Genomic DNA, 13,914 nt, shown 5'->3' on the forward strand with positions numbered 1-13,914 from the left:
AAGTCCTCATCCAGGCAGCAAGAAGTCTTCATCCAGAAGGCATCTTCTATCTTCATCCATCCGGCATGGAGCTCCTTTTCATACTGTCACTGCCATAAACTGGAACTTCAATGCAAGTGACATCATCCAAGATGGCGTCCCTTGCATTCCTATTGGCTGAAAGGTTCCAATCAGCCAATAGGATTAGAGCTGCTAAAATCATATTGGCTGTTCCAATCAGCCAATAGGATTTGAGCAGCTCTCATCCTATTGGCTGTTCCAATCAGCCAATAGGATGAGAGCTTTTTCGTAATTTGGTGTTTTTTATTTTTTGTAACTTAGCGTTTATTTTTGTTGGTAATTTAGTCATTTGTAATAAGGTTTAATAGTAGATTTAAATAATTTTAGTAGGGTTAGGTTTTTTTAATATGTAATTTAGTTAATTTAATTGCTAGTTTAATTTAATTGTAGTATAATAGTTAGGGTAGGTTAATTAATAGTTTAAAAATAGTTTCTTTTAATTCTACAGGTAAGTTTAAATTTATTTTAAGATAGGATGTTGTAATTTTAATTTAAAGAAACACGGGCCCACAAGCTCCGTTCGGTGATTTTGAGGTTTTGGATGGAGTGGTCAGGTTGGGTGAAATGGTGACCAACAGGGGTGCAGTATTTTGTTTCACAGTGGTTTTTGATTGAGTGTCTGTGTAAGTTCATACGAAGGTGCAGTTTTTGGCTTGTTTCTCCAATATAGCATCCCACTTCACATGCAGTGCAATGTATAATGTATACCACATTTGCAGATATACATGAATATGCCCCTTTAATGTTATAGGATTTATTATTGTGATTTGCTGTGCTGCTTTCACAAACGTGTTGACACAGTTTGCAGAGAGCTCAGTTTTGCAGAGTGTTCTTTTTCTCAAGGGGTAGCTTCCTATGTAACAGTTTCTGCTTTAGGTTAGGTGGTTGTCTGTATGCCAGGATTGGGGGTTTTGGAAAGATTTTTTTGAGTGTGGGATCCTCTAAGAGTAGTGGCTGTAAGTCTTTTATGATTTTTCGTATGATTTTTCGTATGATTTTTCGTATTTCGAAGGGATACAAAAAATCATAAAAGACTTACAGCCACTACACTACAGACTTACAGCCACTACTCTTAGAGGATCCCACACTCAAACAGCCACTTTGTTTCACAGTGGTTTTTGATTGAGGGTCTGTGTAAGTTCATCCGAAGGTGCAGTTTTTGGCTTGTTTCTCCAATATAGCATCCCACTTCACATGCAGTGCAATGTATCATGTATACCACATTTGCAGATATACATGAATATGCCCCTTTAATGTTATAGGATTTATTATTGTGATTTGCTGTGCTGCTTTCACAAACGTGTTGACACAGTTTGCTCAGCGAGCTCAGTTTTGCAGAGTGTTCTTTTTCTCAAGGGGTAGCTTCCTATGTACCAGTTTCTGCTTTAGGTTAGGTGGTTGTCTGTATGCCAGGATTGGGGGTTTTGGAAAGATTTTTTTGAGTGTGGGATCCTCTAAGAGTAGTGGCTGTAAGTCTTTTATAATTTTTCGTATGATTTTTCGTATGATTTTTCGTATTTCGAAGGGATACGAAAAATCATAAAAGACTTACAGCCACTACACTACAGACTTACAGCCACTACTCTTAGAGGATCCCACACTCAAACAAATCTTTCCAAAACCCCCAATCCTGGCATACAGACAACCACCTAATCTAAAGTCTGAAGACTCACCAGAAACACAGGCCCACAAGCTCTGTTCGGTGATTTTGAGGTTTTGGATGGAGTGGTCAGGTTGGGTGAAATGGTGACCAACAGGGGTGCAGTATTTTGTTTCACAGTGGTTTTTGATTGAGTGTCTGTGTAAGTTCATCCGAAGGTGCAGTTTTTGGCTTGTTTCTCCAATATAGCATCCCACTTCACATGCAGCGCAATGTATCATGTATACCACATTTGCAGATATACATGAATATGCCCCTTTAATGTTATAGGATTTATTATTGTGATTTGCTGTGCTGCTTTCACAAACGTGTTGACACAGTTTACAGAGAGCTTTATAGCAGCACTTGGTTCCATTATGAGTGTTCTTTTTCTCAAGGGGTAGCTTCCTACGAACCAGTTTCTTCTTTAGGTTAGGTGGTTGTCTATATGCCAGGATTGGGGGTTTTTGAAAGATTTTTTTGAGTGTGGGATCCTCTAAGAGTAGTGGCTGTAAGTCTTTTATGATTTTTCATATGTTTTTTCGCATGATTTTTCGTATTTCGAAGGGATACGAAAAATCATAAAAGACTTACAGCCGCTACACTACAGACTTACAGCCACTACTCTTAGAGGATCCCACACTCAAACAAATCTTTCCAAAACCCCCAATCCTGGCATACAGACAACCACCTAACCTAAAGTCTGAAGACTCGCTAGAAACACGGGCCCACAAGCTCCGTTCGGAGCTTGATAAATGGGCCCCACAGTATCTCACAAAAGTGAGTACACCCCTCACATTTTTGTAAATATTTTATTATATCTTTTCATGTGACAACACTGAAGAAATGACACTTTGCTACAATATAAAGTAGTGAGTGCACAGCCTGTATAACAGTGTAAATTTGCTGTCCCCTCAAAATAACTTAACACACAGCCATTAATGTCAAAACCGTTGGCAACAAAAGTGAGTACATTATAGGGAGTAAATAAATATTGCATGCTATGCATTTTGCTACCCTTCTTATTTTGAAAAGTAGTATTCAACCAAATGTTCTTTTTAATAAATCCTAGCATGCACATTAGAAACCAGGTTAAACTCACAATTATAGCTCATATACTCAGCAACACAATGAGTATTAAAGAATCAAGTTCATTGTGTAGCATACTGTGTGTGTGTGTGTGTTTGTGTGTGGGCATGTGCTTTGTGATGTCACAACTAGCTTGTGCTGTCAATGTTATCAAATAACAACAAAGAGGTATTGAAGCAGAGGTGGAAATTAAAACCTCCTATGTGGCAGGGTTAGGCCTTAGGTTTTGAAGGGTATACATTTCCAAGTGGGAGTGTGAATACATGTAGTGGGATTCATGCAGCAATAGGTGGTGATCCTTGTGTCCTAGTGCACTGATCCCAGTGGTGTATGTTTAGGTGTACTTTTCTTTCTCCAGGGTGGGACTGCATAACAGGTGGTTTCCATAAGCTGACCAAGATTGATTTGAAAGTCTTTTGTAAGTCAACAGTTGACAGAGGGAGTCAACTACTGTAAAAATTAATTGTGAATTCTCTAAAACAGCAGCTGGGTCAGAGCCTCTCCTATAAGAACAGTAAGATCTAAAGTCTAGGACTAACAAATCCCTCCTGGACCACCCAACAAGAAAGCACCAGCCATGCACAGAAGAAATGGGGCTTTAGTGTCAGAAGCTCTGATCACAAGATTAAAGAACACATATGATCCCCAACAAGAGGTGCTAGAAGATTTGGGGTTGAATAAGCTAGATTTTATGCTCATCCTGGGGCATTGCCCCAACAAATAAATTATGAAAAAAATGAAGGATTTTCTGTAAGCAGACTAAATATATTACAATATAATTCTTAGTATCATGGTGCAGACCCTTATGAGATACTTCAATAGACCAAAAAGAGAGAGAAAGAAAACTAGAAGGGAGACACTTCTTCCTTCTAAACAGAATGATTTAAGCACTCTTTTCAAAAATTATTAAATACATTTATTAAATTGAATCAAAAAGGAAATGTATGCTTACCTGATAAATTTGTTTCTTTTACGATATGACGAGTCCACGGATTTCATCCTTACTTATGGTCAGCAGGAGGAGGCAAAGAGCACCACAGCAGAGCTGTATATATAGCTCCTCCCTTCCATCCCACTCCAGTCATTCGACCGAAGTTAGGAAGAGAAAGGAAAAGCCAAGGTGCAAAGGTGACTGAAGTTTATCAAAAATAAAGACCTGTCTTAGAAAATGACAGGGTGGGCCGTGGACTCGTCATATCGTAAAATTTATCAGGTAAGCATAAATTTCCTTTTCTTTTCCAAGATATGACGAGTCCACGGATTTCATCCTTACTTATGGGATACAATACCAAAGCTATAGGACACAGATGAAAGGGAGGGGCATGACAGGAACCTAAATGGAAGGCACCACTGCTTGAAGAACCTTTCTCCCAAAAACAGCCTCGGATGAGGCAAAAGTATCAAATTTGGAAAATTTGGAAAAAGTGTGAAGAGACGACCAAGTTGCAGCCTTGCAAATCTGTTCAACAGAAGCATCATTCTTAAATGCCCATGAGGAAGCCACAGCCCTAGTGGAATGAGCCGTAATTCGTTCTGGAGGCTGCTGTCCAGCAGTCTCATATGCAACACGGATGATACTCTTCAGCCAAAAAGAAAGAGAGGTAGCCGTAGCTTTCTGACCCCTACGTTTCCCAGAAAAAACAACAAATAAAGAAGATGTTTGATGAAAATCCTTAGTCGCCTGCAAGTAGAACTTCAAGGCATGGACTACGTCCAAATTATGTAACAGACGCTCCTTCTTAGAAGAAGGGTTAGGACACAAGGAAGGAACAACAATTTCCTGATTAATATTTTTTTTTAAACAGCCTTAGGAAGAAAACCAGGTTTGGTATGCAACACCACCTTATCAGAATGAAAAATAAGATAAGGAAAATCACATTGTAATGCCGAAAGCTCAGAAACCTTCCAAGATAATAACTTAATATCTATGGAATGCATAGGTTCAAATGGAACCCCTTGAAGAACATTAAGAACTAAATTCAAACTCCAAGGAGGAGCAATTGTTCTAAACACAGGCCTGATTCTAGTCAGAGCCTGACAAAAGGATTGAACATCTGGAACATCCGCCAGACGCCTGTGAAGCAAAATAGACAAAGCAGAAATCTGTCCCTTTAAGGAACTTGCTGACAACCCTTTCTCCAATCCTTTTTGGAGAAAAGATAAAATCCTAGGAATCCTAACCCTACTCCATGAGTAGCCCTTGGATTCACACCAATAAAGATATTTACGCCATATCTTATGGTAAATTTTTCTAGTAACAGGCTTACGTGCCTGAATCAAGGTATCAATGACCGAATCAGAGAACCCCCGCTTAGATAAAATCAAGCGTTCAATCTCCAAGCAGTCAGCTGCAGAGAAATTAGATTTGGATGATGGAAGGGTCCCTGAATGAGAAGGTCCTGCCTCAATGGAAGCTTCCATGTGGCAGAGATGACATGTACACCAGATCGGCATACCAAGTCCTGCGAGGCCAAGCAGGAGCGATGAGGATCACCGAAGCCCTCTCCTGTTTGACTCAAGCAATCACCCGGGGAAGGAGAGCAAATGGAGGGAGCACATAAGCTAGGTTGAACGACCAAGGCACTGCCAAGGCATCTATCAGTTAGGCCTGAGGATCCCTGGACCTGGATCCGTATCTTGGGAGCTTGGCATTCTGACGAGACACCATAAGATCCCGCTCCGGCCTGCCCCATCTGAGAACCAGATTGGAAAAGACTTCCGGATGGAGTTCCCATTCCCCCGGATGAAATGTCTGTCTGCTCAAAAAATCTGCCTCCCAGTTGTCCACTCCTGGGATGTAAATTGCCGACAGATAACAAGAGTGAGTTCCGCCCACTGAATTATCTTGGTTACGCCTGTCATCGCTAAGGAACTCCTTGTTCCTCCCTGATGATTGATGTAAGCTACAGTCGTGATGTTGTCCCACTGGAATCGGATGAATTTGCTTGCTATCCTGGCTGAAGCTTAAAGTGCTACTGAACCCAATCCCCCCCCCCCCCCACACCCCTCATGATTCAGATAGAGCATGCAATTTTAAGCAACTTTCTAATTTACTCCTATGATCAATTTTTCTTTATTTTCTTGGTATCTTGATTTGAAAAAAGCAGGAACGTAAGCTTACGAGTCGGTCCATCTTTGGTTCAGCCCCCTGGGTAGCACTTGCTGAATGGTGGCTACATTTAGGCACCAATCAGCAAGAGCTACCCAGGTGCTGAACTAAAGATGGGCCACCTCCTAAGCTTACATTCCTGCATTTTCAAATAAAGATACCAAGAAAACAAAGACAAATTGATAATAGGAGTAAATTAGAAAGTTGCTCAAAATTGCATGTTCTATCTGAATTTTGAAAGAAAAAAATTGGGTTCAGTGTCCCTTTAATAACATCTATGCTTCCCTCAGCTATTGCAGATACTATATACTTTTGAACTACATTTGGCATAATACTTTTTGAGCTGAGCTATATATTTTATATTATTACTTTATTTAGTTTGGCTATATATATATATATCCCTCAGAGAATAGCATAGACCCTATACTATTCACCCTCTCAGACACTACCCCATCTATTCAGGTGGGGTCTGTTGTCGGCAGGGTGTTGCTAGTTCCCATAGAGGGCTTATATTAACTTCTGTAGTAGCACCTTACGGAACTGTGGCAGCCACTTAGAGGTATACACTGGTTGTACTCTAAGTTTTCTTGTCTCTTTATTAAAGGGAAAGTCTAGTTAAATATAAACTTCCATGATTCAGATAGGGTATGCAATTTTAAACAACTTTCCAATTTACTTTTAGCACTAATTTTGCTTTGTTCTCTTGGTAGTCTTAGTTGAAAGCTAAACCTAGACAGGCTCATATGCTAATTTCTTAGATTTGAAGGCCGCCTCTTATTTGAATTAATTTTGACAGTTTTTCACCACTAGAGGGTGTTAGTTCTTGTGTGATATATAGATAACATTGTGCTCATGCATGTGGGGTTACCTAGGAGTCAGCACTGATTGGCTAAAATGATAGTCTGTCAAAAGATCTGAAATAAGGGGCAGTTAAAAGAGTCTTAGATACAAGGTAATCACAGAGGTAACAAGTGTATTAATATATCTGTGTTGGTTATGCAAAACTAGGGAATGAGTAATAAAGGGATTATCTATCTTTTTAAACAATAACAATTCTGGTGTAGACTGTCCCTTTAATGTAGTATTTGTTCTTATTTTAGCTTGTTGAGTGTTCAATTTGCCATGCACTATAACTTGTTGAATAACTATATTTTGACTAACTTTAAAAATGTATAAAATTATTTTTTAAAAGAGTGCTTGAATCTCTTTCTTTATAGAAGGAAGTGGTATCTTCTTTCTATTTTTTTTTCTCTTTCTTTTTGGTCAAAAAAAGAGATTATACCTACTAAGAGTTATCATCACCCAAAGCCATTAAATGCAGCTGAATCTGAAGATTGTGCCAAACCAGGGCAGTACCCTCAAAAGGGAGAACGCCTGCTATGGACTTTACAACCTCAAGAGTATGTGGGGTCTTGACTTTTTGACCAGGGAAAGTCACCCAATAAGAGATTAAAGTGATATATGACCAATTGGCGAGGAAGGACAAAAAGCACAAGCTAGCACTGCAGGAGATGTTTAGCAGAGACCATGAATTCTAATCGCAGACTCTTTAACCCTGAAATATTCCCACACTTCACTGATGGATCCACTGAAGCAGTTACCAGTGAAGATTAATAAGAGTATCTAACACAATCATTTTGTGTCCCAATACCTCTGGATAAAACTCCTTACGGTGATGCTGACTGTAAAATTTGTTGTCAATCCCTGGAGGTTACACAGCATATGAAAATTAAGGTTAAGGGCTAGATTACAAGTGGCGCGGAAGCGAAAAGAGGTTTATCAAGGCTCTTTGCTTGCGTTGTAATTAGCGGGCTTCTTTCAGGTTGAACGTAAACGCGTTTGCTTGAGCGAAATTGAAATTAATGCGCGTCAGGATAGCGTGACTTCAGAGCTCTGGTTAACTGTTACGCAAGACAAAAATGTTTGCACAAAACACATCAATACATTTAAAAGTACAGTTACGCTCATAATAACACTCAGGCAGATTACGAGTTTTGCGCTATGAGTGGCTCGCTAATAACTTGCAAGTTATATCCACCGCTCACCTTTAATAGCGCTGCTATTACAGGTTTGCAAAAACCTGACGTTTGCGGGCGATATGGCTGCGTTGAGCTCCATACCGCACACAAATACCAGCGCTGCTTTGAGCTGCTTTGACGTGCACGAATTCCCCTTAGACATCAATGGGGAGAGCCAGCTAAAAAAAAGCCTAAAACCTGCAATCACTGAGCATAAAGCTCCGTAACGCAGCCCCATTGATGTCTATGGGGAAAGAAAATGTATGTTTAAACTTAACACCCTAACATAAACCCTGAGTCTAAACACCCCTAATCTGCCGCCTCCGACATCGCTGCCACCTACATTACACTTATTAACCCCTGATCTGCCGCCCCCAATGTGGCCGCCACCTACATAAATTTATTAACCCCTAATCTGTCGCCCCCAACGTCGCTGCAGCCACTTTACTAAACCTCTGGCCTCCCACATCACTAACACTAAATAAATATATTAACCCCTAAACCTAACCCTAAGTCTAACCTAACCCTAAGGTAACCCTAACCCTAACACCCCTAACTTTAATATAATTAAAATAATTCTAAATAAAACTTACTATTAATAACTAAATAATTCCTATTTAAAAATAAATACTTACCTGTAAAATAAACCCTAAGCTAGCTACAATATAACTAATAGTTATATTGTAGCTATCTTAGGTTTTATTTTTATTTCACAGCTAAGTTTGTATTTATTTTAACTAGGTAGACTAGTTAGTAAATAGTTATTAACTATTTACTAGCTACCTAGTTAAAATAAATTCAAATTTACCTGTAAAATAAAACCTAACCTGCCTCACACTAACACCTAACATTACAATACAATTAAATTAAATTAAAAAAAAATACATTTATCTAAATTACAAAAAATAATAAACATTAAATTACACAAAATAAAAAAATAAATTATCAAAAATAAAAACGAATTACTCCTAATAGCCCTATCAAAATAAAAAAGCCCCCCCAAAATAAAAAAAACCCTAGCCTACACTAAACTGCAATAGCCCTTAAAAGGGCCTTTTGCGGGGCATTGCCCCAAAGAAATCAGCTCTTTTACCTGAATACAAAAATACAAACTACCCTCCAACAGTAAAACTCACCACCCACACAACCAACCCCCAAATAAAATCCTATCTAAATAAACCTAAGCTTCCCATCGCCCTGAAAAGGACATTTGGATGGGGGTGTTAGGGTTAGGGTTACGTTAGGGTTAGGGTTAGACTTAGGGTTAGGTTTAGGGGTTAATAAATTTAGTATAGTGGTGGCGACATTGGGGGCAGCAGATTAGGGGTTAATAAGTGTAGTTAGGTGGCAGCGATTTTGGGGGCAGCAGATTAGGGGTTAATAACAGTAATGTAGGTTGCGGCGGTTAGGGGCAGCAGATTAGGGGTTAATAAGTGTATGTAGGTGGCGATGACATTGAGGGCAGCAGATTAGGGGTTAATAATATTTAACTAGTGTTTGCGATGCGGAAGTACGGCGGTTTAGGGGTTAATATGTTTATTATAGTGGCGGCGGTGTCCGGAGCGGCAGATTAAGGGTTAATAATTTTATTTTAGTGTTTGCGACGCGGGAGGGTCTCGGTTTAGGGGTTAATAGGTAGTTTATGTGTGTTAGTGTACTTTGTAATACTTTAGTTATGAGTTTTATGGTATAGCTTTGTAGCGTAAAACTCATAACTACTGACTTTTAGGTGGCGGTACAGATCTTGTAGTTATAGGCTGTACCGCTCACATTTTGGACAGGCAAACTCGTAATACCGGCGCAATGGAAGTCCCATTGAAAAAATATTTTTTGAAAGGTGCGGTAGTTATGTTGCGTTACGGCCAAAAAGGTGTGCGGTACAGCTATAACTATAACACCTGTAATACCAGCGGTAGTGAAAAAGAACCATAACAATGCTTTTTCACTCATAACGCACAACTCGTATCTAGCTGACTGTATGATAAAAAAATTATTATTAAAAAGATTGCAATAAAAAGTTATAAGGGTTTAAAAATATGAGGTCTCAGGTCTGAGGCTGAAAGGGCAAAGAGTAGCTGACCTTTATAAAAGGATCAATTTGTGGCTAATGCCACCCACAATGATCGCTACTGCAGAGTAGTACATGGACTCAGGGACCCTTATCATCCTATTGCACCCAGCCTTGTCCCAGAAGAAATGCTCTTCTTTGGCTACTAATAACATTATCGTAGCTGGAGGGCCAGGGAATATGAGTTTAATACAGGAGGGAAATGAAATCATTAATGGCTAGATAATGAATGGAGCACTAACAGTTATGCGCCAGAGTAAAGGGGTTGTGTAGCGCTAGGTTTTTCACTGGTATTACAAGTTGAAAGTAAATGTTACTAGTTTGAGCACAATTGAAGTTAACGCTTGTCGGGTTAGCGCGTTCTACTCCTCAGAAATCTGGTTAACTGTTTTGCAAAACAAAAAAGTGTCACAAAACACATAACAAATTCATTTAAAAGTATAGTTACACTTATAATATCACTATCTAATAAAACTTATTTAAAAAAATATTTGCTCAAAAATGTATAAGGGCTCAAAGATATAAGGTCTCAGGTGTTAGGGGAAAAAAAAAGGCTGCAAAAGGCGTTAACTAGTGATGTCGCAAACCTAAAAATTTGGGTTCGTGAACAGTGAACGCGAACTTCCCCAAAAGTTTGCGAACCGGCAAACCGGGCGAACCACAATTGACTTCAATGGGCAGGCGAATTTTAAAACCCACAGGGACTCTTTCTGGCCACAATAGTGATGGAAAAGTTGTTTCAAGGGGACTAACACCTGGACTGTGGCATGCCGGAGGGGGATCCATGGCAAAACTCCCATGGAAAATTACATAGTTGATGCAGAGTCTGGTTTTAAGCCATAAAGGGCATAAATCACCTAGCATTCCTAAATTGTTTGGAATAACGTGCTTTAAAACATCAGGTATAATGTTGTATCGATCAGGTAGTGTCACCCCAGTGTCACTGGGGTGACACTGTGCCCTGGCAGGCAGGCCCTGAAACGCACACGTGTGAAGGAAACTGACTGCTATTATTTAACACAGTCAAAAAAGTGTTGTTTTTTTTTTAAATCTACAATACTGTTACACCAGATATGAGTTGCACTGGGGTGACACTGTGCCCTGGCAGGCAGGCCCTGAAACGCACACGTGTGAAGGAAACTGACTGCTATTATTTAACACAGTCAAAAAAGTGTTGTTTTTTTTTTTTTAAATCTACAATACTGTTACACCAGATATGAGTTGCACTGGGGTGACACTGTGCCCTGGCAGGCAGGCCCTGAAACGCACACGTGTGAAGGAAACTGACTGCTATTATTTAACACAGTCAAAAAAGTGTTGTTTTTTTTTAAATCTACACTACTGTTACACCAGATATGAGTTGCACTGGGGAGACACTGTGCCCTGGCAGGCAGGCACTGAAACGCACACGTGTGAAGGAAAATGACTGCAATTATTTAACACAGTCAAAAAAGTGTTGTTTATTTTAAATCTACACTAGTTACACCAGATATGAGTTGCACTGGGGTGACACTGTGCCCTGGCAGGCAGGCCCTGAAACGCACACGTGTGAAGGAAACTGACTGCTATTATTTAACACAGTCAAAAAAAGTGTTGTTTTTTTTTTTAAATCTACACTACTGTTACACCAGATATGAGTTGCACTGAGGTGACACTGTGCCCTGGCAGGCAGGCCCTGAAACGCACACGTGTGAAGGAAACTGACTGCTATTATTTAACACAGTCAAAAAAGTGTGTTTTTTTAAATCTACACTACTGTTACACCAGATATGAGTTGCACTGGGGTGACACTGTGCCCTGGCAGGCAGGCACTTAAACGCACACGTGTGAAGGAAACTGACTGCTATTATTTAACACAGTCAAAAAAGTGTTGTTTTTTTTAAATCTACACTACTGTTACACCAGATATGAGTTGCACTGGGGTGACACTGTGCCCTGGCAGGCAGGCAGGCACTGAAACGCACACGTGTGAAGGAAACTGACTGCTATTATTTAACACAGTCAAAAAAGTTTTTTGTTTTTTTTAAATCTACACTACTGTTACACCAGATATGAGTTGCACTGGGGTGACACTGTGCCCTGGCAGGCAGGCACTTAAACGCACACATGTGAAGGAAACTGACTGCTATTATTTAACACAGTCAAAAAAGTGCTGTTTTTTTTAAATCTACACTACTGTTACACCAGATATGAGTTGCACTTGGGTGACACTGTGCCCTGGCAGGCAGGCCCTGAAACGCACAGGTGTGAAGGAAAATGACTGCTATTATTTAACACAGTGAAAACAGTGTTGTTGTTTTTTAAATCAACACTACTGTTACACCAGATATGATTTGCACTGGGGTGACACTGTGCCCTGGCAGGCAAGCCCTGAAACATACACGTGTGAAGGAAACTGACTGCTATTATTTAACACAGTCAAAAAAGTGTAGTTTTTTTAAATCTACACTACTGTTACACCAGATATGAGTTGCACTTGGGTGACACTGTGTCCAGGCAGGCCCTGAAACGCACAGGTGTGAAGGAAAATGACTGCTATTATTTAACACAGTCAAAAAAGTGTTTTTTTTTTTAAATCTACACTACTGTTACACCAGATATGAGTTGCACTGGGGTGACACTGTGCCCTGGCAGGCAGGACCTGAAACGCACACGTGTGAAGGAAACTGACTGCTATTATTTAACACAGTCAAAAAAGTGTTGTTTTTATTAAATCTACACTACTGTTACACCAGATATGAGTTGCACTGGGGTGACACTGTGCCCTGGCAGGCAGGCCCTGAGACGCACACGTGTGAAGGAAACTGACTGCTATTATTTAACACAGTCAAAAAAGTGTTGTTTTTTTTAAATCTACACTACTGTTACACCAGATATGAGTTGCACTGGGGTGACACTGTGCCCTGGCAGGCAGGCAGGCCCTGAAACGCACACGTGTGAAGGAAACTGACTGCTAATATTTAACACAGTCAAAAAAGTGTTTTTTTTTTTTTTTTAAATCTACACTACTGTTACACCAGATATGAGTGGTGGCACTGGGCAAGTGGGCACACTGTGAGCCTCACACACACGCTGGCAGACAGGCAACTGCAATTAGATTACACAGGAAAAAAAAAAAAAGCAGACTTTTGGGGTGCTGTCCTTACAGCAGAGATCAGATGAGTCCTTCAGGACTGTAGTGGACACTGAATACACTAGCCTAGCTATCAATTTCCCTATTAAATCAGCAGCAGCTACACTGTCCCTCCTCTCACTAAGAATGCATCTTCCAAATGAATCTAAAATGGATGCTGTCCACTTGCATGCTGTTTACTTTCAACTCCTAATACGAGCGCAACTCGACGGGCACAAAAAGCTTACTTCTAGCGCAGTTAACGCTCGAGTTCCACTTGTAATCTGGCCCTAAGTAGGCAACAGGTGATTTGTGGTAATCAGAGAGTACCTCGAAAACATAGGGATAGTTCTGATACCAACATTACATAAGCACCAATGCATTTATTTTTACATTGCAGACATATTTAAATCATTCTTATCTGTAGAACATTACCACCACCCAAACATAAAAGGTAACGTAACACCTACAGGAATGTGTTGAATGCAGTAAAATGGACTCAGTACCTTTATTAAGGAGCAAGAATTACTAAGTTCTTTTGTGACACTGATTGTTTACAAATCCTTTGTTTCTGATAGGAAAAGCCTAATCACTGCTCTTTGTGTCAGACAGGACAAGGTCAAGCACTGACCTATTTGGTTCAGTCAGAGAAACCACAGAGGGCAGAAAAAAGATTAGAGGTAGAAAGGAGAAAAGTCTGACCCTTATGATGCAAGTGATGAGGAGTGATAAAATAGTATTGTCCTACTGCCGCACAAATCCTATATACTGTACCTATATACTGTACCTATATACTGTACCTATATACTCATTTGGGAA

This window comes from Bombina bombina, chromosome 1, assembly GCF_027579735.1.
Source record: "Bombina bombina isolate aBomBom1 chromosome 1, aBomBom1.pri, whole genome shotgun sequence".
Taxonomy (NCBI): domain Eukaryota; kingdom Metazoa; phylum Chordata; class Amphibia; order Anura; family Bombinatoridae; genus Bombina; species Bombina bombina.